Genomic DNA, 24,747 nt, shown 5'->3' with positions numbered 1-24,747 from the left:
TTCCCAGCCTGAGCAGCTTACACGTGGGCCACCACACACTACTCTGAGCCATCCTTCCACCTTGGCCAGGGCTGCCTGGACCAAAGTGGGTGTTTGACCCAAGAGCAGCCAATCTTGAAGTTGGCAAGTGGCCGGAGAAGTGGTCAGTATGGTATAATAAAAAAGTTAATATTTGGTCGTAGTCACTGCTTCCTGGCCCAGAGGTCCTAAATCCCTTGAAATTTGTTGTCTTTTGTATGCTAATGAGATGACCCATGGGGAGACCTAGATAGGTTCAGGATGGGGCTGGCTGTCCTCACCCCCACTTCAACCTCCTGGGAGGGGAGAGAGGCTGGAGATTGAATTCAATCACCAATGGCCAAGGATTAAATCTATCATGCCTATATAATGAAACTTGAATAAAACCCTCCTAAACAACAGAGTTTGGAGAGCTTCTTGGTTGGTGAATAAATGGACTTGCTGGGAGGGTGGTGTGCCCTAAGAGGGCCGGATGCTCTGTGAAATCCCACTCCCCTCCCCGTCCCCACCATAGTTCATCCTCTTCCAGTTGGCTGCTTCTGAGTTGTAGCCTTTATAATAAACCGGTAATAGTAAAGCATGTTCCCGAGTTTTGTGAGTTGTTCTATCAAATTATGGAACCTGAGAAGGGGGTTGTGAGAACCCCAGAATTCACAGCCTCAATCCCAGGTTGTCCCTGGGACTCGTGACTGGCATCTGAAGTGGAGAGAGTCTTGAGGGACTGAGCCCTAAACCCGTGGGTTCTGCACTAACTCGGCGAGTTAGTGTGAAATTGAATTGCTGGACACCCAGTTGGTGTCAAAGAATCAGGGCCTGTCCTAGTGGGGACTTCCAAACCAATCAAGTCCTCTCGTAGGGGGACATTGAGTGTAAGCTGAGAAGTTGGGAGTGACAGCCAAAGCCGAGATACACGAAGGAAAGAGGAACTCTGGGGCTGCAGAGGGTGTGCGCTCACGGGAGCCATAGGCAGGAGAAACCATGAGGAGGCAGAGGCCACAAAGAAACAGAAACACTGAGACGGAGAGGATGCAGTAGGGGACAGTGGTCGGTGGAGGAAGAGGCAGAGAGGGGCTGAGAAGCCTCCATGGGCGGGCACCAGCGCAGGCTACTGCAGGAGACGAAGGACGCGGATCCAAACAACCAGTTCTCCAAAGAGCTTTCCAGACTCCAGAGCCCTGGCTGAGCTGCAGTGGAGTTGCTGTTTCCCTCATTTCCTGGTGTACCCTGATCGCTGGAAGTGACCTGGCAGGGTCTCTGCTCTTTACATGCATCTCACGTTCCAGGCACGTGGGCCTCAACCTGGCTCAGGAATCCCTGGCCCCATCTTGTAGAGAGGAAACTTGGACGTGGGAGAAAGCTGTGGGAAAGCATGGAAAATCCTCAGCCCGAGAGGATGGGGCAGCTTCCAAGAACAGGGGAGCTGGGTGGGCACAAAGGGAGGTGGTGGGTACAGCTCGGATGCAGGAGCCAAGAAGCCCAGATCTGACTCCGAGTCACCAGAGGACCCTGAACAAATCCCCCACCCCCACTGGGCCTCAGTTTCCCCATCTGAAAAAGTAGGTGATTTCTACGCCCCATTCCAGCGTGAATGTTTGGTGAATTAGTGACACGAGAGGCAACAATCATCTTAAAAAAAAAAAAAAAAATCTGGAATCTTAAAAACCCAATCAGGCAATAAGTATTGTCATCATTTGCTTAAGAAACACAACATCAAAAATTTAAGATGATCAATACATTTTTATTTTTAAAATCTTAAATGAAAAGCTGGACAAGACCAGGATATTTGAAACACTGGGCTCTGAGGACAGGTGGGAAGAGAGGGATCAGGTCTGCGGGCGAGTGTCCATCCCTACACCAAAAAGGCACTTTCCACTCCAAGATCAGAACGTCCCAGTTTGGGAACACCCTGGCGGTCCAGTGGTTAGGACTCCGTGATTTCACTCCTGAGGGCCCAGGTTTGATCCCTGGTCGGTGAACTAAGATCCCACAAGCCGCGCGGCATGGCCAAAAAGAACAAAAAAGGAAAACAGAAGAAGAACCCCCCAGTTCCAATCCCTCTACATTCCAGAATGTCAAGAGTCCGAGATCTTAAAAGTGCTCCAGATTTTAAGATTCCAACGGTTCTAAAATTTCCAAGATTTTAAGACTTCTAAACGTTCTGAAAGCTCGAAAGTTTCCAAGGTTCTCGAAGTTCCAAAGGTCTCTACTCCCCACATTCTAAAAGCCACCTCCCCACCCCAAACCCGCTGTGGGCCAACGCGGAATCGAACTTGAGGAACTTGGAAAGAGCACGGCCACCAGCTTTCTCTCTTGAGTTTTCTCCGGCCAGGGGCTGTGGCCACCCCTCTTTGGGCATGGCTATCCCTGAGGGTCAGGGGAGGGGACAGTGTTTTCTGAGTTCTGAGTGTCCTCCTTGACAAGGGGCCGAAGAAGTCCCTGAGCAGACTAAGTCGGACCTTCGTCCTTCTCCATCCCCCTCAGGGCCCCCAGTCCTTCTCTAGGAAAGGTCAGTGTTGTCTGGGGTCCCAGGCCAAAAGTCCCGTCTGCTCACTTACTCTTTTTTTTTTTTAAACATCTTTATTGGAGTATAATTGCTTTAAAAAATATGGAACGCTTCACGAATTTGCGTGTCATCCTTGCGCACGGGCCATGCTAATTGTCTCTGTATCGTTCCGATTTTAGTATATGTATATTTAGTATATTTATGTATATGTACTGCCGAAGCGAGCACTGCTCACTTATTCTAAAGGTCTGGGCCCTCAGAAAGCTCACGGTCTAGTGGGGGACAGATGACCAAGCAGTACGGAGCCCTGCAAGGACCTTTAGCAGGGCCGTGGCATGACCAGGCTTCATCCCCGTTGGGGGCCCTGAGCTCCTACCCTGCCTCTTACAGGCTCCCCGCTGCCAGCCACGCCCAGGTCACGCCACACGGACGCCCGCCTCGGCTTCCCGCGGGCCGGGACCTGCTGCTCCGCCTGCCCGCTCCGGGCCTGGCCCTCCTCACGCTCCGCCGGGTCGCCTACAGCTCAGCTTCGGCTCTGCTTCTGCTGCTCACTGAGCTGGACCCTGCTGGCTGACCCTGATCCTCACGAGATGACCACACCTTCCCTCAGGGAGAGAGGAAAGCCTGCTCAGGCCAGCCCTCACCCCAGTCAGGATCCCTCCCCAGTGGGCCGTGCCGTGGCAGCAGCAGGTGGAGGGGAAGAGACTTGGGGCTGGGACACCAATCCGGAGCCCAAATTTGACTGTATTCCCCCCTGGCTGTGAACTCTGAAAACTTCCATTTCCTCCCTATCAAGGGAGATTTTCCTTCCTACATCTCAAAGTTACAGAGAAATTGGACCCCTTACCTGTTAGAGGACCCACCACTGCACTCCTCCCCTCCCCGAGGCCCCTCCGTGACCACACAGACTCCCCCTAACCCTGAGTAATCTCCCCCAAGCAGCAGCACAGAAGAGGCAGGGCTGAGGGTCAGGGCCAGAGAGTCAGAGACTGGGTTTTAACACAAGGGCTAATTGTGGGTCCCAGGACAGCCCTGCCTGGCTCCATTCATAAAAACACTATTTTTAGCCCAGGACTGGCTGCCTGCGGTCCCAGTGGGGGTGGCCAGGCCATGTGTCACATCTGAGTGATCATGGACTCACTCTGACCAGGAAACAGGCCCACGGGGACCAGCTGCTGCATCCCAGGGCTGCCACCACATCTGGGAGGAGGTCGACGTTCAGCAGGACTGGAAGTTTAAACCTTCTAACCCGCAAGAGTGTGGGTGTGTGGCGTGGAAGCAAGAATTAACACACCTCGAAAACTTCCTAGTGCCAAGTGCTGCTCTGACTGAACGTGTATTAACCTAGTTAATCCTTACCATGGGGTAGATACTATTATTATCCCCATTTTATAGATGAGGAAACTGAGGCTGGAGCCATTAATTTAACCTCCTTGAGTCCACATGGTAGTAATGGGTGGAGCAGGGGGATTTGAAGCCAGGCTGTTGAGCTCCAGCATCCATGCTCTTACTGTCCAGTCCCTTGGAATCTGGACCATGGGCACTCTGTCAGCTACTGCCTCTAGGTCTCTCCGATTCAGGCTCCAGAGCCTAGTCCCACTCTTAGCCCACAGAGTTCTCTGGGATCACAGGGAACATCCAGTCTTACCCTCCTTTGGAGGTGAGGGAATTGAGGCCCAGAAAGGAGGCCAAAGTTATGGAGTCAGATGGCTCTAATTCCGAGGCCCCGACAATTCCTACTGAATAATTCTGTGAGACGAGTTCACCTCATAACCTGCCTGACACCTCAGCCTATCCTTGGCTCCAGAACTCAGTACCTGTGCTCTTTCGAGCAGGGAGCCTGGGCTCTGGAAGCAGATTTGAGTCCTGCTCCTGACTTGCTGTGTGACCCTGGGCAAGTCACCTCACGTCTCTGAGCCTCAGCTTCCTCCCCTGTAAAATGGGAGCGATTGGGCTACCTTCCTAAGGCTGTGGGCTGGGTATAAGTTGCCTGAGGTTTCAATAAGTGTGAGTTTCCTTACCCTGGGCTTTTCAAATCATTAAGTAATCTCTCCTGTGAACAAGATGCATGGTGTGCACTTGCCCAGGGCTACTTCTGGAAACGGAAGATGGTGGGATTGTAGATACTGTAACCAGCTGTTGGGGAGACACTTGGAGCAAATCATGCCATGCTGACATCTGCCTCGTCCTCAGATTCCCAGCAGAAGAGAATGTGGCAGAAGAGACAGGGGAGACATGGTCTGTCCATCCTCTGAACAAGTTGCCCAGATACGAAAGCAGAACAAGCATTGCAGAGTTCAAGTCCACCTTAGCCACATCCCCTCTAGGTGACCTTGGGTCAGTCTCTGCCTCTCCCAAGGTCTCAGTCTCCCAGATGCAGAGAGAGGCCGGGGCTCTGTCAGGGCCCTGGTTTTCTGTGACATGACCGGAGCAAGCCCCCCTTTCAGGGCCTTGTGTGCTTCACCACCACTACCACACACACACACACACACACAGATATCTCACACCCTGCGTCTCTGCTCAGGGGATTTCCACAGCCTAGCTTCTGGGCTCACTCTGGACTTGCCCATGACCCAAGTGAGCAGCTCCCCATCATGGTCTCAGTCCCTGAGTCCCATGGCCTACAAGCACAGCTCCCCACACGTGAATTTTTCCAGTGTTGAATCCTAGTTGCCAATCTCCTGGCCAGAGAATCTGAGTGGCCCAAGCGAGATCAAGTGGGCCAGTGAGCTGGGTCATGTGTCATAGGCTAGGGGTGGAGCAGCTGCTCCAAGAACAGGGTGTGGATAAGGAAGAAATCAAAGCATCTCTAATTCAGAAGCAAAACAAATACACCTGGAATGTCAATTCGTTATTTATCTACACGAACTCCTCATTTATCCAGAAAACTATCAGAGGCATCTGGAACTAGGCTTTAAATTACAAAGAAAAAGCTACCCCCATCTCCCAGCTGCCAAAATAAAAGTGAAAAGTTCATGCTCTTAACTCACCTGAGAATCTTCTCACTTGTTGCTTATCAACTCTAACAATACAAACAATTTTAACACACATGGGTTATTGGTTTTCCACTAGAGGGCATCATCATGACCATGCTGTGAAGAAGAAATGTTTTAAAACATAAACATAAAAGCAAAACAAAACTTTTAAAAACAAACACAGAGATTTAGCATCTTGGGTGACTTTTTGTGGCCCGGTCAAGCAATTGCACAATTTAGGAGTCTATACAAGCATCATGCATACAATAGTTGAGGCTCACAGTGACAGCCCTTGGGCATCAAGAAAGAGTAAAATTATGTTCCCTCAATGGTTAACACACTGGAGCTGGATTACCCAGGTTCAAATCCTGACTTCCCCCCATCCTAGTTGTTTGACCTTGCCCATGTTTTTTTAGTCTGAGCCTCTGTTTCCTCATCTGCAAAATGAGAACAATACCAACACTACCTTCTTTGGAGGATTATTGTGAAGCTTTACATTGTGGTGAATGTAAAGCTCCTGGAACAATGGTCAACACTAGCTAACATTAGTACTTTCATTGTACGGTCAGAAATTGTTAATGTGGACATATGTCCCTTGATACTAAATAAATGAAATTTTAAAAGCAAAAAAAAAACCAAATTTATGTTCCCTGACCTCCATTTAAGATGGTATAAATAGGTAACACGTTATGAAAGACTTCCATTTAATATAAAAAGGAAGAAAACAAATTTTTTTTTAGTTTTTCACAGAAGGAATAAACCATGTCTGGAAAATGCATTCTTATGGAATAATGCAGTTATAATTGATGTATGACTATATAAGGGTTTGCAAGCCAATCCAATGAAAATAATAAATGGAACAATTTTGAAACCAAACTCTATAACTAGCAGCTAGAGTTTCATCATTGTAGGAATAAAGTGCCTTAACAGTGACTTCAGTTGGATGGAGGACCTCAGGGACCTTGCCAAGAGCTTGAAAGCAGATGATTTTCAGGAGCGATGTCCAGTGCCGAACCACTACATAATTTTACCCTCTTGCCTCAGGCGAGACCCTCGTACGTGGTTATAAGGGGGAAAAGGAGACCGTGCAAAACTGTCGTGTGTTCAAATTTAAGACTTGGAGGGAAAATCCCTTGGGTCTTTGGGGCAGTGGGTCCCGAAGTGGATCCCCAAAAGTAAGCACATTGAAATCAATTGGAAGCTCATAAAACTTTAGGACATCTGGGGGAGGAATCTTAAACACATTCCCTGATTCTGATACATGTGGTCCATGGATCACACGTTGAGAAACACTCCTCGTCCCACTTCACAGATGGGGAAGTCAAGGCCCAGAGAGGAAAAGAACTAAGATTTGAAGTCACACAGCAAGTCAGAAGCTGAGCTGGCCTCTGGCCTGTCCAGGGCTCCTTTCCACCAGATTCCGCCTACCCACGGACTGCCTCCCGGGGCTGCTAACATTCCAAGGAAACTTGTAACAGGAAAGGAAATGTCAGCTGTGCCTGTTCCGATGTTCAAGCGGCCATCGTGACTCCAGGTTCTGCCAGACACAGCCCTCAGAGTTCGGGCAGCCAAGCTCCATGAGACCGATTTTTCCAGATGGGATTGGGGATGGGATTACAAAAGCCAGCATTTATTTTTATTTCCCCAAGAAAATAAATCGGCAGTTTTGCTCCAAGAAAAGTGATCAGAGGAAGCAGTGTTCCCAGCCAGGAGGAGGTCCTGGACCCTGGCCAGCCCCTCGCAGCCCCCTCCAGTGCTGCCTTAACATCCTGAAGGTGTCTCGCATGGAGTCGGGTCCTTAGACAAAGCGCCTTTTGGGCTTCGGATTCAAGAACGCTCTCCTGTCAAAAGTGGTGGCTAAAGGACTCCGGAGGTGGAGGGTTACTTTCTTCCTGGGGACAAAAGGAATTTTCCCCAGCGTCTCCTCTTACACCACCACCACCCACCCCCCCAAAAAATCTAAAAATGGAGGGTGGTGGAATAAAAGCCTGCTGCCAGGTACCACAGTTATGACAGTGGTTTTCAAAAGAGGACAATTTTGCTCTCCTGGGGGTGGGAAGGGACATTTGGCAATAGCTGGCCGCGTTTTTGGTTGTCACAGCTTGGGGGACGAGGGTAACTGGCATCTAGTGGGTGGAGGCCAGAGACGCTGCTAAACGTCCCACAACACATAGGACAACCGCCCCTCACCCCTTGCCCAAAATGTCAATAGTGCTGAGGTTGGGAGACCTTGAACTACGCACAAGTGGCTCAGGATGTTAGAAGTCTGGGTGTGAGTCCAGGTTTGCCTCAAAATGCTGTGTGAGCTTGGGCAAGGCCCTGCCCTCTCTGGGCCTCAGACTCCCATCTGTACAAGGAAGAAGTAGGGAGGCCCCTCTCTGGGGCTCTCACAGTTTTGGTCATTCAGGACTTGGGAGACCAGGAGGCCTGAGACCACGGGTCTGCCTTCGGCAGCTTAGACGTGGCTATGAGAGGATTGAGGGGGTCTACCCAGCACCCCCCCCCATGCCTGAGGGGTAGACAATCAGCTCTTCTGAGCCCCTCCCCCAAAGCGCAATATCTGGAACTCCTGCTCCACCAGAAACGGAAAAACCATTATCTGCAGATGACATCACTTTGCAAAAATGCAAGTAGCGGGTGGTTGCCGAGCAGAGCTCCAGGGAAGGGGGGGGTGAAGAAAGGGCTCGGAGCGCGCCAACCACCAGCAGCGCTGGCATCCAGCAACTTCATGCATCTCAGGATAACCCCGGACAAGTTCCTCAACTTCTCTGGACTTCAGTCCTCCCATCTCTACAGTGAGAGACCAGACCTGGGTGTTGCCAGGAGCCCTTCCTGTTGGGAGAGTCCAAGACCCTGCGACTCTTCCAGCTCAAGTCTCAGGAGGCCTCTGGGCTGCAGGTGCACAAGGGAGTTCCCCACACACACAGGAGCCCAGGGCTGGGGCTGGAAGAAGAGGAAAGTGGCCACCCTGCCCAACTGGGCCACACAGAGGCCACGGGGGCCACCAAAGTGTTTGAAAACAGACTTTCTTCCTGCAGGACCGGGCACCGGTCTCACCCACCAACCCAATTTCTTTCTTGGTCTGGAGTTTGGTAGAACATCCTGAACCAGCTGAGTGCTGGAAATAGCAGCCCAGGGGAGCCTGCTGTAACGCATGGATGAGGATGACCCACAATCCAGCATCTTTCCACCTGTGGGTCCCCAGGAGGTGAGGGAGCCGTAAAGAGCAGCTCTGATGAGCAGAGTGGGCTCAGTTACCCTGGAGGAGCCCAGGGACCACAGTCAGGAAGCCTGGGCTCTAGGCCCAGCCATGAGGACAGGGCCTCAGCTTCTTCTTCTAGACAAAGGAGTTTCCTCCAGAGAGCCTGGAGGGTCTCTTTCATCTCTGGGATTTGGTGGCTCCAGAACAAGCCCAGGTTACGACCCCAGGTGGGGCAGAGCTCGGCAGAGCTGGGTGTCTTTAGCCGATGACAGTTCCCTTCCTGCTCCCACCCCCATCAAGAACAGAATCACCGGACTTCCCTGGTGGCGCAGTGGTTGCGAGTCCGCCTGCCGATGCAGGGAACACGGGTTCGTGCCCCGGTCCGGGAAGATCCCACATGCCGTGGAGCGGCTGGGCCCATGAGCCATGGCCGCTGCGCCTGCACGTCCAGAGGCTGTGCTCTGCAACGGGAGAGGCCACAACAGTGAGAGGCCCGCGTACCGCAAAAAAAAAACCAGACACAGAAAATAACAAGTGCTGGTGAGGATGTGGAGAATTTGGAAACTTTGTGTACTATTAAATGGGAATGTAAAATGGTACAGCCACTATGGAAAACAGTACGGTAGTTCCTCAAAAAATTCAAAATAGAATTACCGTATGATCCAGCAATCCCACCTCTGGGTATATATCCCAAAGAATTGAAAGCAATTTCTCAGAGAAATATTTGTACACCCATGTTCATAGCAGCATTATTCACGGTAGCCAAAACGTGGAAGCATCCCAAGCGTCCATTCGTAGATGAACAAATAAGCAAAATGTGGTGTATACGTACAATGGAATCTTATTCAGTCTTAAGAGGAAGGAAATTCGGACACGCATGGATGGACCTTGAAGACATCATGGTAAGTGAAATAAACCAGTCACAAGAAGACAAATCCTGTATGATTCCGCTTACATGGGGTGCCTAGAACAGGTAAAGTCACAGAGACAGAAAGCAGAGTGATGGTTGCCAGGGGAAGAGGGGGTGGGAAATGGAGAGAAGTTGCTTAACGGGCCCAGAATTTCATTTTTGCAAGATGAAAAATTTCTGGAGGTTCATTGCACAACGATGTGAATATACTTAGCATTACTGAACTGTTCGCTTAGAAATGGTTGATGGTAGAAAAAAGAAACAAACTTATCAAAGTATGTATTTTAAATATGTGGGGTTTAGTGTGTGTTTACCACACCTCAGTAAAGCTCTTTGAAAAAAAAGTCCCTTCACTAAACTCTCCTCACGAAAACTGTTGGTTCCCATACTGGTCTGTACATTAGACTCTTCTGGGACCTTAAAAAAATTCCAAAGCCCAGGTCAACACCCCAGACCAATTAAATCACACCCCCTTCAGGTAGGACCTGAGCACCAGAGTTTTGATGCCTCCCTGATGATTCCAATGTGCACACAAGGTTGAGACCCACCGAATAAATCCTTGTATTGGGCCACGTGTTTCTTGCGAGGAGTCTGTACAGTTAGCTGGCTCTCAGGCTTACTGTGAGGATGAAAAGGAATAGCGAATGCAAAGCATTTAGCGCAGCTCCTGGTACTCAGTGCTCTATGACATGTACTGAAAATCTCGTTGGCTTTATCGTTATTATTTCTCCGGGACTCCAGGTTGCCGTGGGTCTCCGAGAAGCTGCAGAGGAGGCGAGAGGGGTGGGTATCAAGACAAACCCAAGTCTTGGCAGGTGGGAGGGGTCCCGGCTAAGACAGAGGAAGGTGGGGATTCTGTGCTGGCTGGGGGGCTTCTGTGAGGAGCCCAGGCCAGGAGGATGGCAGACCTCCCACGGTGCCAGGAGGCACCCGCCTCCAGGGGCTGCTGCTGCCAGGCAGCTGGCACAGCTCAGAAGCTCCGGAAAACACTGCGGTCAGGGGTCACCCAGGGCCAATGGGAGAGTTGGTCCAGGAAACAGCATGGCCTGCAACCAACAGAATTTTAGCTGATCTTCTAATTTTTCAGGGGTCCTCAACCACTCTTAGCAGCCTCAGCAGCCTTGAGGTAACTACTGACCACCACCAAGTGTCTGCCCTGGTGTCCACTCACCTTGCTGGGCTGGGCATGGAGGGCGAGGGAGAGCAGTCCTCCCTTGGTCGCTGCATGGGAACTGCGAGATGTCGAAGGGCCGTCGCATTGGGGCTGCCTAAAGAGGGGCATCTCTCCTGCCCAGGAAAGCGCTTTGGATGAAGAGGTGCTGGCCCAGCCTGTGTTTTCTCCCCAGGCCATCCATCCGTCTAGCCATGCAACCATCCAGCCCACAAGCACTTCCTGAGCACCCACTGTGTGCCTAGCTGGGGCCCTGACATCCGATGGTGAGCAGGACCTTGAGCCTGGCTGGGGGAACAGGGGGCGGGAGGAAGGAGAGGGTCCCGTGGCAGAGCAGCCCACAGCAGACAGACAAGGGCTCAGATCCTAGCTCTGCTCTGTATCTGCTGCGAGTCTGGGGGAAGGTCGGTCCACCTCTGGAGCCTCGGTTTTGTCTTCTGCAAAAGGGTGACAGACCCATCCTCACGGGGTTGCTGATGAAGGAAATGGGACGCAATGACACGAGGGTCCCTGTTTGGCACCGTTTGAAGCTCTTTCCCCAGGAGGGGAGGGCAGTCCCCTGAGCCCCGACCCTAGCCCAGGCCTCTTACCTGCTGCAGGGCTGCTGGGGGTGGCAGCTTTCTGGGGACAGGAGCCAGACCCAGTGGACCCCCAAAGCCACAAATCCACACCAGGAAGCCCTCCTCCAGAGCCTGGAACCCGGGAGCCTGGGTGCCTGGGTCCCCCTCCAGCTGCCATGCTGGGGGCCTGTGGGCAACCTCTTCCCTATCTGTCCCTCAGGGCATCATAAGCCCACCCAGCACTGATATTCCAGGGAAAGGGAAAGACTTCACAGTCCCTTTGTGCAGGTGGGAAAGCAGAGGCCTAGGAAGGACAAGGATCTATTCAAGGAAACATGAATCTACATCAGAGTCAGAACTAGAAGCCAGATCTCCTGGCTCTAAATCCCTAGCACCTCTCCACACTCTCCTCCAGAGGGGTCTGTGCCCTGCGATGGGCAGGGTACCAGGAAGTCCAGTTAGAAGATTCAGCTCCCTCTTTAAGGGACTCCCCAACGAAGCCTCAACTCCAATTACGCAACCAGACTTCCCCTCCAAATATCCTCCAAGCAGCCCCCCCTCTAGACAAGTCCCTCCTGTGCTCAAGCACCTTCCATGGCTCCCTACCACCCCACAGAACACCTAGCATAAGGTCCCAATCTACCTCCCCAGGCTGATCTCCCTGTGTTCCCCCACCTTTGCCTTACATTCTGGTCACCACACAGTAACCACTGGCCCACAGTAACCCAGGCCTTTGCTGATTCTGGTCCCTCCTCCTAGAACACCTTTGCTTGCCTCCTTCCTGTAAGGCCAACCAAATGTCACGTGCTCTAGGAAACTTTCCTTCTCCCCAAATCGGACACAGCCGCTTCTCCTCTGGGCTACCAGAAGACTCCCTTAGGTTGGCTCTGGGTAACTCAAGTGCCCATCTGTCTCCTCCAGGAGATGGGGAGGTAGCTGGGAGCAGACTCCAAGTCACACCCACCTCTTGTCATCTTCCCATCCTCAGCCCCAAGCATTAAAAGAGGAAGGGCTAAGTGATCCCTGGTTCCCTGAGCCCACACCAGGACAAACAGACAGGGACGCTTCCGTGCCCGTTGGAGACCCAATTCCAGGTGGGAGGTGGCTGGCTTCTGGGCCTGGCGCCTGGACACAGCCATTGACCCCACCTCCAGTGGCTGTTTTGGTTTTCCTTCTCCCTAGGCAAAGGCTGCAGGGGCTGTTCTGAGCCACAGCTGGTTTTTATTGCATCAAGGCTCAAAAAAGGCCTGGGCATATTTTTAGAGAGAAGGGGAAAAAAGAATATTTTCTTCCCTGACCCAAGATGGGGGCTTGCTCCAATTTTCCATCTGCTCTGCCTTCTGGGTGGAGCTGGCGGGGAAGTTTCTCTGAAGGAGGATTCTGCAGGACAGTGGTTTATGAGCTCATAGACATGGCAACACTCACACACACATGCGCACAGCCTTGAGCCCGTGATGTGGAGAGAGGGAAGCCATGCCTCAGACGAAGGACAGTAGCGGAGCAAGAGAGACCCAAAATCCCACTGAAGGAGGGTGACTGAATTGTGGCTGAACCAGGGGTCCCCGCGCTTACACCCCAGAGCCTGGGGTGCGCAGCGTTCCCACTGGGCTGCCTGGATCCATAGGAACTGGGACCAGAATGAAGGATGTGTTGATGCATCTTTCAATGGCTGGTTTTCAATTGTCTGAAGATACTGTCAGGATGAACGAAATACAAACCATTTCAAAGCATCGCTGAACTCATAGAGCTTTTGTTGAAATGCATTTTCTCAATCAAAAGATGCTAAATGGGCTTCCCTGGTGGCGCAGTGGTTGAGAGTCCGCCTGCCGATGCAGGGGGCACGGGTTCGTGCCCTGGTCCGGGAAGATCCCACATGCCGCGGAGCGGCTGGGCCCGTGAGCCATGGCCGCTGAGCCTGCGCGTCCGGAGCCTGTGCTCCGCAACGGGAGAGGCCACAACAGTGAGAGGCCCGCGTACCGCAAAAAAAAGAAAGAAAAAAAAAAAGATGCTAAATGCACCGGAGTTCTGCTGGTGTATGTGTGTGTTTGATGTGTGTGAATATGGTCTATGTGTGTGACATGCGTGGTGGAGTGTGTGTATGTGTGCTGTGTATGTGCTGTTTGTATGTTCATGTGTAGTGTGTATATTTGTGGTATGGTTTGTGTGGTGTGTGTGTGATGTGTTTGATGTGTGCTGTATAGGGAGGGGAGGTGTGTGTGTGATGTGTGTGTTTGATACATTTTGTGTGTATTGTGTGTATTTGATGCTGTGATCAGGCCAGAAGCACATCTGGAAGGGGGACTATGCTGGGGAGGGGTTCCCCTGGCACACTTTTCAAAATGACACCTTTTCGAGATCTTTCCAGGGCAATTTGTTAGGGAAAGCACAACACACAGAGAAAGCAGCTGAAAGGAAAGGGGCGAGGTTACGAACTTACTCCCCACCTAACATCCGAACTAAACTCTGCCCCTGGTGACACCCAATCCTAAAACCCCCAGTCCAAAGAGATGGAGGCAATACAGCTCAAGTTCAGAGAAGCCTGCAGCCCAGTGTTACCCAGAGAGTAGGAGCCGGAGCCCAGCCTCCTGCCTCCTCCCCACAGTGGGCTGGCCTTCAGTTCCAGAGCCAACAAGCAAAGCCCACAGCGGTCCCGGCAACTGTGCCCAGAGCAGGCACTCAGGGAGCTGGGCTCTCTACAAACATGGCCTCGTTTCCCTCTCACACCCACCCATCAAAGGAGCATGATTACCCCATTTTATCAGAGGAGGAAACAGGCTCAGGGGGAAACAGAAGTAAAGGCAGGCCCCTGGCAGCCAGGAGGAGAGAGGAAGTCCTTGGAGACAGGAAGGCAGGCTCTTGACTTTGGGGATCAGGCAGGGGAATCAGGAGCGACTTGCACACTTGTGAGCTTTTAGCTCCATGAGAGCCACAGCCTCTTCTTTCATGTCTGCAGAGGTGTAGGCCCAGAATTGGCGCCAGGAGTGGGTGGACATTGGATGGGCCTTTCCCCGACCACCTCTCCATCCTTCTCTGGCAGCTCAGCCAGGCCAGGCACCCTCATACCCATGTAGCCCCTCTATCCCCAGGCAGCAAGAACTGCTAGAGACTCACCCCCTACTTCTTAGAAACTGAGGCAGCCCAGCTGGGGCCGAAGGGAGCTGGGCTTTTCTGGCTGAAAGTCCCAGATTCGAGGCCTTCCCAGCCTAGAGGCCTTGGGCAAGTCCTCCTCCCTCCCTGAGCCTCAGTTTCCTCGTCTGTAAAATGGGGATAACAACGGCTGCCTCCTGGGGTGGTTGGGGACCGCATGTGGGTGTGTGAAGCGCTTGACAGAGGCCTGGCACAGGGAGATGCTTGACGGACATGTGTCCTGTCCCCATCCCCGGCTGCCCTGGTCAGAACGACTTATAGCGGGGCTTGACCAGTCCAAACGTCCCTCCCCTCCTGGCCCCAGGAGAAGCTGCAGAAGAAAGAGAAACAGCAGTTCTTGGAAAGCCACCATGGAGTCCTCCCTGGATCAGGCGGGCCAGTTATCAAGATGCCACTGGGCGGCCACACCAACCACCGGGCCTGGAGTGGCCCTCTGTGACCTCTTGGCTGCCTCACTCTGAGTTCCATGGTCCTGTTCTCCACTCTGTGTCTACCCCTACACCGGCCACCGCCATCAGACATCTCACTTGACCCTCCTCTGCTCCATTGGCATAAAGTCCTTTATGCCACCCAGCATTCCAGGCCCTCTCGGTCTGGCCAGCACCCACTATTCTCTCTCCTGCACCTCTTCACCTTGCACCCCTCACACTAGCTACAGCCAGTCCCACATGGCCACCTGGTTTTGTTACCTGTGGGAAGAGCTTAGTCCAGGCCTGGCCCACAGGGGACTGCTTAGCAAGACGTGATCCAGAGTCGGCAGAGACACCAGGCTTATGTCCCCCCAGGATTCTGTGCTTGAGATGTCATTGCTCTCCTCTGGCAATTTCTGACTCACACTTAAAGACCCCCCTTAGTCTTCACCTCCTCCAGGAAGCCTTCCTTGATGCCCACCCCTCCAGGCCAGTGTAGGTGCCTTCTTCCCAAGTAGAGCTGCCTGGTGGCCCCCAATCCTCCTATCACTGCCGTCCTGTCTAGGTAACTTCGGTCCCCACCCAGCAGCCTGGCATGTCCTCCCCCCAGTCCCCATGGATTTCGGTAGGTCTTATGTCAATTCATCGGTCCTTGCTCTCAGCGCTACGGCTGCCCTCTATCCCAGCTGCAGGCACCTTACTCCCACTTTATCCCAAAGGCCTTGCAGTGCAGAGTCAATTTGGAAAACAGAGTTTACGGATGTTTTGGAGACAGCAGAGAGCAATTCCAGTGCTGAGAACAAAACAACATTCAGTCGACATTCAGAGGCAGGCAGCGTAATTCTCAGGAATTTGTCAACCACCCCTCACCCCAGAGAATGTCTCACCAGCTGGAGGGGGTTGGGGGGGAAACTGACCTCTGGGAGGGTTCTGGCAATTCCTCCCTCTCCCCACTCAGAGCCCCTCCCCCTTTTCCTGTTATGATGAAGAACTCTGTCTGGTTGGCTCCTTGGAGACCCCGGCGGGGCCCCACCTGAGACAGATTCACTCTCTGCCGATGTGCAAAGCATCTGCATCGGTTATTTCACATGGCCATTGCTCTGGGCTGAACTGTGCCTCCCCAAATTCCTATATTGAATCCTAACCCCCAGGACCTCAGGATGTGACTGTGTTTGCCGACAGGGCCTTTGAAGAGGTGATGAAGTTAAAATGAGGTCATCAGGGTGGGTCCGAATCCAGTAGTACCAGTGTCCTTATCAGAAGAGGAAATTTAGACCCAGACGCACACAGAGGGAAGACCATGCGAAGACAAGGGGAGAAGGCTGCTGCTGTCTGCAAGCCCAGGAGAAACAACCCTGCTGACACCTTGACCTTGGACTTCTGGCTTCCAGAACTGTGAGAAAACAAATTTTTGTTGGTTAAACTCTCCCAGTCTCTTAGGGCAGCCCAAGGAAGCCGACACAGATGTTTTGATGCCTCTCTCATTGTGCTCTCATCGCCTGTTCGTGGGCCTGTCTCCCTTTTCAGACTGTGAATTCCCCAAAAGCACTGGACAGAGCTGACCTGTCCCTCCTGTACCCACCAGACCCTGAGAGGTTTGGAGGGCATTTCCTGGGCGAACACCTCCCGAGATAAACAGAACTACAGGTTCATTCAGTCAGCAAATGCTGGCAAGTGGAGAGGCTGAAAATGCATGTCTCCTCCCTCCTTGGTGCCCACCTGTGGCGCACCCACCTGGCCTCTGTTTCAGCCCTCAACAGCCCTGAGAGAAAGGCTCCCCTCCATTTTACAGATGAGTAAACTGAGGCCCGAGGAAGGCGAGTGACGTGCGCAAGGTCATTCATGGAGTCAGAGCCACTAGGCAGGAAAGCCCACGGGGCCCAGGGAGGGTCTGAGACGAGGAGGGCTGGGAGTGCAAGGCTCTGCAGCGTCCCATCCTCTGGAGGGAGAGACAGAGAGGACCTGGGTTTGAATCTCTACTGCTTCTCTTCATTGCTGTGTGTGAGTAAGTTACTGACCTCTCTGAGCCGGGCCTCAGTTTCCACGTCTGTACGACAAGCCTGAGAAAGGGGAGACGGCACGCCTCGTGCTTAGCATGGTGTCCGGCCCCCAGAAAGGCCTCAAGAAATGGTGGTGGTGGTGCTCGTGAGGACGGGCTTCTGGAATCACCCAGCTGGCCCCGCACCTGGCTCCGCAGGAAGTCTGACAAATACCTTGCCCTAGGAGCTTTTCCTGCCGGTCGGCATGGGGGGCAGACAACCCCTGTTCCCCTGCCTCTGAGCCCTGTCATTCGCCCTCCGCCTGGCCTCAGTGGCCCATTGTTCTCCCTCCAGGCCCAAACCACTCCAGGCCCGCCAGGAACCAGCCGCTAAAAATAGCCCCACCGGAGTGCTGGGGTCCAGCTGCTTATCTCCCTCCAGGGATCAGGAGTTGCCCCCCTCTTCCTGGCCACTACTCTGGGTGAAGTCCAACTTGGCCAGCTCCCAGCTCACCCTCAGGGAGGTCCAAACTCACACCCACAAAATATTTCGTGGAAAATTTGAGGCCGGCTCTAATTCCCAAAAGGCAGAGGTTCAGTGCAGACTTGCAGACTTGGCTTGCGGTGGGCTGGGAGGAAGGGCCTGGAAGAAGAGGCAAAGCAAAGAGAAACAGGGAAAGGCATCCAGGTGGCAGGAACAGCAGAAGCAAGGGGGAGGGATGAGGCTGAACAGAACAGTGAGGGGCTCCGGGAAGTCTATTTGGGAGAGCAGGAAGGGAGGCTCAAAGGGAAGCTCAGGCTCAGTTGAGCAGATCCCTGAATGCCAGGCAAGGCTTTCCTGACCTTCAAGGCCACGCCTTGCCTGGGGCAGGTGCACTGGATGCCTTCACTTCCAGGGTCTCCTCTGAGTTCTCCTCCCTAAGGGATAGTCACAGCCCTGAGGGAGGAGCAGAGGGCTGGCGAGCACAGAGAGAGGTGCCTTTAGCACACCCCTCCAGGCCTCAGGAAGGGGGTTTCTCACCGGTGACGTATCATTAGGCGGACTCCGGAGGCTCTGCCTGTGGGCTGTGAACGCCAAGCCTGCAGCCATTCAGGCCTTCAACTGTCAGCTTCCGAGAGCCTGCTCTGGGCTGGGCCCCGGGCTGGGTGCTGGGGACCCAGACAGCCACTCAGTTCTAGCCCTGCAGGGGCTCACAGTCCAGGGGAGAAAGGGACAAGTGAAGAGGCAAGTCCAGGATAGGGTCACTGGAGCGCAGTGCTGGGACGGCCCAGAGAAGAGCCCTCCTCCAGACTTGGGAAGTCAGCAAAGTGTTCCTGGAGGACACACCCCCTGAGCTGAGTCTCAAAGGTTGAGGAGGAGATGGCCATGTGAAGAGATGGCGGGAACCGTGTTCCAGGCAGAGGGCAGCGTGTGCAAAGACCCCGGGGTGCAAAGGAGTCTACCTGGTGTGTATGCGTGGGCAGGGACAAGGCTGGAGATGGAGTGTGAGGGTAATGAGGCTGGAGAGGTCTTTGGGGGCCAGGTTCTAAACTTTTCTGAGCCCCCCCCCATGGACATAAACATAGTAGTCAGCCTGAGGCTGGTGAATGAAATTGTTGGAAAAATGAAACTCAACCTAATTGAGTAGATTAAATCCTATCTTTTAAACTCAGAGTCTGGGAGTTGGATCACTGATCATTCAGTAAGGAAGGCCTTGTAGCGCTTGTACGTTGGGAGCTTGATGGATATGCTGTGCTTAACTCAAGCATATCAGTATTATACAGACAGCATCTTCAAAAGTCCTTCTCGGGAGGGCCCAGTCAGGCAGACATGGGTTCTAGAAAAGCCCAGCCTGCACTGGTCTGTGGGTGCCTGCAGCCTGGAGTGAAGAGCTTAGTTCTGGTGAAATATACAGAAGGTAGATCATTCTTCCCCACCCTTGACATAAGGCACAGCCCTGTGACTTGTTTTGGCCAATGGGATATTAGCAGACAAGTTTCAAACAGAGACTTAAAATACACTTGCACCTGAAAGAAAAATTAATACCAATTCTACACAATCTCTTTTGGAAAATAGAAAAGGAGGGAGCACTTCCCAATTTATTTTAGGAAGCTGGTATTAACTTGATACCCAAACCAAACGAAGATAATACAAAGAAAGAAAACTACACACCAATATCCCTCATGTATATGATGCAAAAATCCTTAACAAAACAATAGCAAATAGAACACAACATCATATTTTAAAAATTATACACCTTTACCAAATGAAGTTTATACCAGGGATGCAAAGCTGCTTCAATATTTGATTGATTCAAAAATCAATCAGTGTAACCCACCACATTCACAGGCTAAAGAAGCCATATGATCATATCAATTGATTTTTTAAAAAACCTGTTTAACAAAATTCAATATCCACTCATGGTAAAAATTGTCAAGGGACTTCCCTGGTGGCGCAGTGGTTAGGAATCCACCTGCCAATGCAGGGGACACGGGTTCGAGCCCTGGTCCAGGAAGATCCCACATGCCGAGGAGCAACTAAGCCACAACTTAGTTGTGCGCCGCAACTACTGAGCCTGAGCTCTAGAGCCCTGAGCCACAACTACTGAGCCCACGTGCCACAACTACTGAAGCCCGCGCACCTAGAGCCGTGCTCCGCAATGAGAAGCTACCACAGTGAGAAGCCCGCATACTGCAATGAAGAGTAGCCCCTGCTCGCCACAACTAGAGAAAGCCTGTGCACAGCAACAAAGACCCGATGCAGCCAAAAGTAAATAAATAAAATAAATAAATTTATTTAAAAAGTTAAAAAATATACAGAAGTCCTCCCAATATTATTTTTTTAATCTCAAAAATTAGGAATAGAGGGCAACTTCCTATATAAATAAATAAACTTCCAATATAAATATATATGTACATATAAATATATGCAAATGAACATGCTATATAAATAAAACAGCTTCCTAAATGAATAAATAACACCTACAAAAAAACTACAGCTGATATCATATTTGTTGGTAAAGACTGAAGCCCAATAAGTCAAGAAAGGGAAATAAATGGCATACAGATCAGAAAGGAAAAAATAAAACTGTCCCCATTTGCAGATGACATGATTGTCTATATAGAAAAATTCAAGGTATCTACCAAAACAAACTAGAACTATTAAGTAAGTTCAGCAAGGTCACAAGTTACAAGATCAAGGTACAAAAATCCATTGTATTTCTATGTGCTAGCTATGAACATGGGGAAACTGAAATATAATATCATTTACAATCACCAAAAAAGAATGAAATACATAGGTGTAAATCTAACAAAACATGTACGGGACTTGTATGCTGAAAACTACAAAATGCTGACAAAAGAAATCAAAGAAGATTTAAATAAATGAAGAGACATACCATACTCATGGATTGGAATATTCAACATAGCAAAGATACCAGTTCTCCACAGACTGAAATACACGTTTAACACAATTACTATCAAAATCTCAGGAAGACTTTTTGTAGATGAGGCAAGATTATCCTAAAATTTATACAGATAGATAAAGGAACTAGGATAACTACCACAATTCTGAAAAAGAATAAAGTGGGAAGAATTACTCTACCTGATTTTAAGACTTATATATCTACTGTAATCAAGACTATGTGGCATTGATGGAAGGATAGAAACATGAATCAATGAAACAGAATAGAGAATCTAGAAATAGACTCATACGAGTATGGCCAACTGATTTTGACAAAGATGCAAAAGGAATTCAATGATAGGATGGCTATAAAAGAAATTACAACAAATCTTGGTAAAGATGTGGAGAGATTGGAACCCTCATAGACTGCTGGTGAGAATGTACAATGGTAGTCTGGCAGCTCCTCAAATTTTTAAACATAAGAGTTTATGACTCCAAATCTAGGTATATACCCGAGAGAATGGAAGACATATTTCCACACAAAAACTTGTACATGAATGTTCATAGCAACATCATTCATAATAGCCAAAGTGTGGAAACAACCCCAATGTCCCTCAGCTGGTGAATAGATAAATAAAATGTGGTATAGTGTGTGATATTTGGAATGTGATATATACAATGGAATATCATCAGGCCATAAAAAGGAATGAAGTACTGATCCATGCTACAAGACAATGAACTTGAAAACATTATGCTAAGTGAGAGAAGCCAGACAGAAAAGACCGCATATTGTATGAGTCCATTTATATAAAATGTCCAGAATAGGCAAATCTGTAGAGACAGAAAGGAGGTTCATGATTGCCCGGGGCTGAGTGAGAAGGGGTATGAGGGAGGGAGTGACTCCTAATAGGTGTGGAGATTTTTTAGGGGGTGATAAAAATGTTCTAAAATTGATTGTGGTGATGATGGTTGTACAACTCTGTGAATATACTAAAAACCATTGAGTTGTATACTTTAAATAGGTGAATTGTATATGTGATTATATCCCAATAACGCTGTTATTAAAAAAAAAATCAGTGGATGAACGATATTCTTTTCAACAAATGATGCTGGAGCAATTGGACGTCCTTAGGCAAAAAATAAACTTCAACCTAAATCTCACATGTTATACAAGAACTAACTCAAAAGGGATCATAGAATTTAAATGTAAAACTACAAAATTTTTAGAAGAAAACGTTGGAGAGAATCTTCAGGACCTAGGGCTTGGTGAAAAGTTCCTAGATATAACACCGAAAGCATGATCCATAAACGAAAAAAAACTGGTAACTTGGACTTGATCAAAATCCAAAGCTTTTGCTTTGAAAAACATGCTATTAGGAGAATGAAAAGAAGCTACAGATGGAGAGAAATTATTTGCAAATCACATATCTCACAAAGGATTCATACACAGAACACGTAAAGTGCTCTCAAAACTAAACAGTAAAAAAGCAAACATTCTGATTAGAAAATGGGCAAAAGACATCTCACCAGAGGATATACAGGCGGCAATAAGTACATGAAAAGATGTCCAATATAGTTAGCCATTAGGGAAATGCAAATTAAGACCTGGATGAGATAGCATTACATACCTATTAACAGCTAAAATAAAACATAGGGGCAACATTACATGCTGGCAAGGATGCAGAGATCTCTCACAGTCATCTAGTCAGAGGTAGTTTAGCAGCTTCTTAAATATTAAACCTATACTTAAACCATATGACCCAGCAGTGGCACTCCTGGACATTTATCCCAGAGAAATGAAAACTTGTGTGCACACAAAACTCCCTACACGATTGTTCATAGGCACTTTATATGTAATAGCCCCAAACTGAAAACAACCAAAATGTCCTTCAGTAAGTGAATGGTTAAACAAACTACTGTGCTTCCATACCAAGGAACACTACTCAACTCGGCAATAAACAGGATTGAACTATTGACACACACGAGAGCTCGTGTGGATCTCAAGGGTATTATGGTGAGTGGAAAAGACAATCTCAAAAGGTCACATACTGTGTGATTCCATTTATATAACATTCTTAAAATGACAAAATTATAGAGATGGAGAGCAGATTAGTGGTTGCCAGGAGTTAGGGATGGTGGAAGTGGAGGATGAGTGTGACTATAAAGGGATATTGAGGGAGACCTTTGTGGTGAAATAGTTCTGTATCTTGACTGTGGTCGTGGTCGCTTAATCTACACATGTGATAAAATGACACAGAACTATACACACACACAGTACCAATGTCAGATTCTGGTTTCGATATTGTACTATAATTAAGAAAGATGTAATTGTTGGGAGAAACTAGGTGAAGGGCACATGGGACCTCTCTGTACTATCTTTGCACAATTTCCTGTGAGTACATAATTATTTCAAAATTGAAAATTGAAAAACAAAACCCGCTTTCATGTCAGTGAGAACTTGCCCCAGGTAGGTGCTGACCCTTCGCGGGGTGGGGGTGGGGAGGGGCGCATGGAGCAGAGCCGAGCCCAGCCCATAGTGAAGAGCCAAGTCCAGCCCAGCTCCTCCTGGATCAGTTGACTCTAGCTGACTTGTTGAAGCATAAGGGAGAATAAATGATTGTTGTCTTAAGCTACCGAGCTTTGGAGCGATTTGTTTTTCAGCATTAGTAAGACAATAGCTGACTAGTACATGCCCGCTTGCCATGTCTCCTCTCCACTGCCCTAAGAGGATGGATGTCTGTCACTGGTGACTGTGGCAGAGACACCTAGTTGTTCCCCAACATCCACTCTACCCTTCTGTTACCCCAAAGTAATAGAACCTCTGGTTTTTATCTGGTCATATGGCTATCTGGATTCAGACTACATGTTCCAGCCTCTCTTGTAATGAAGTGCGGCCCTGTGACCAAGCCCTGACCAATGTGATATAAAGGAAAGCGTCATATGGGAGCCTTCTCTAAGAAGTAATTGACATCCACCTTTTGCCCTCTCTTTCTTACCCCTTCACTCTTCCCACATGCAGAAGTGATGGCTGGAACTCAAGCAGCCATTGTGGACATGAAGTGGAAGTTCCAATATGAGGATGGCAAAGCAACCAAGCAGAAGGAATTAGGTTCCTGATGGTCATGGAGATGCCATACTAGCCCTGGTGTATATATCAATTTCCTTTATGTGAGAGAGGCTACAAACTTCTATCTTATGTTTTCTGTCGCTCACAACAGAACACAATCTTTACTTATACAGTAGCTTCTTACCTGTTTTCATGAGTTTATTTTGTGTAACTACGAACCATGCTAAGGACTACTATATGCCTCCCATCCATTGAATAAGTATTTATTAAGCACTTACTATGTGTCAGGCAATGTAATAATGCTGGGAAAACAGTAAGAAGAGGCACAGACGTGGCCCCTACCCTCAAAGGCTTGATAGTTGAGAGGAAAAGACAGCAATGAAGTGAACGCATATGTATAAGTAATTACCATCTATAACAAGGGCCATGAAAGAGAGGCACAAGGCACTTTGTGAGCAGGAAGCAGGGCCCTCCTCCAGTCAGGGCTATCAGGGAAGGCTTCCCTGAGGAAGTGACACCTAATCTGCCCTCTAGGGGAAGAGAGGATAGGAATACAGCTTAGTGCTTAAAAGCATGGGCTTGGACCCAGTCAGCCTGAGTTCAAAAACCATCCCCCTCTTGTCAACATGTAACCTTGAGCAAGGCACAACCTCTCTGTGCCTCAGTTTTCTTGTCTGAGAAATAGGGTTTTATTTAATGAAACACTTATATAGGATTTACAATGTGCTAGGCACTGCTCTAAGTACTTTACAGGTGTTAACCCTTTTAATTCTCATTACAGCTACCTTATGGTACGAGTGCTATTCCTATCCCCAAATACAGATGGGTAAACTGAGGCCCAGAAGGTGAAGCAACTTGCCCCAGGTCACACAAATGAGTGGAAGAGCTGGGCTCCAGAATCCATCCTCAGGACACTACACTGTAGTGGTTAACAACACTGGCTCTTAACTCATGGGGTTGCTGTGCGCATAAAATAAGAAAGTGTCAGTCAAATACTTAGCACACTGCCTGGCAAATATTAAGTGCTCAATAAATGTTAGCTATTATTATTGTCTTATCATTAGCAAGTACGGGAGAAGGGAAAGAGTGCTCTAGGCAGAGGGAAACGCACATACAAATGCCCTGAGGTGGAAGGGAGCATGGTGCGTTCAAGGACCCGAAAGCAGAGCAGAAGGGCTGTATGCAGAGAGCTCACAGGCTGCTTTTATCCTTCACAACAACCCTATTAGTGGGAACTATGATTACCCCCTCTTTATAAATGAGGACACAGTGGCTCAGAGATTAGGTGACTTGCCTGAGGTCATACAGCAAATAAGCATCTGAGCCTGAACTCAAACCAGGTCTGTCAGCCTCCAAAGCCCACGCTCCAGGTCACTGCTCTCCACTGCCTTGCAATGGACAGGCTCCAGGGATGGGGCCAGTCC

The 24,747-nt window shown here is 49.7% G+C and overlaps 1 non-coding gene across 1 annotated transcript; it reads right to left on the bottom strand.

Moving 5' to 3' along the window:
• Positions 1–2,617: 2,617 nt before the first annotated feature.
• Positions 2,618–2,720, bottom strand: LOC117201111 (U6 spliceosomal RNA). Its single transcript, XR_004483069.1, has one exon. It is a non-coding gene; the product is annotated as a U6 spliceosomal RNA (small nuclear RNA).
• Between the last annotated feature and the right edge of the window lie 22,027 nt (positions 2,721–24,747).

This window comes from Orcinus orca, chromosome 6 (assembly GCF_937001465.1).
Source record: "Orcinus orca chromosome 6, mOrcOrc1.1, whole genome shotgun sequence".
In the NCBI taxonomy this organism is placed as follows: Eukaryota; Metazoa; Chordata; class Mammalia; order Artiodactyla; family Delphinidae; genus Orcinus; species Orcinus orca.
The sequence above is the reverse complement of the archived record's forward strand: the minus strand, read 5'-3'. Positions and strand labels throughout refer to the sequence as shown.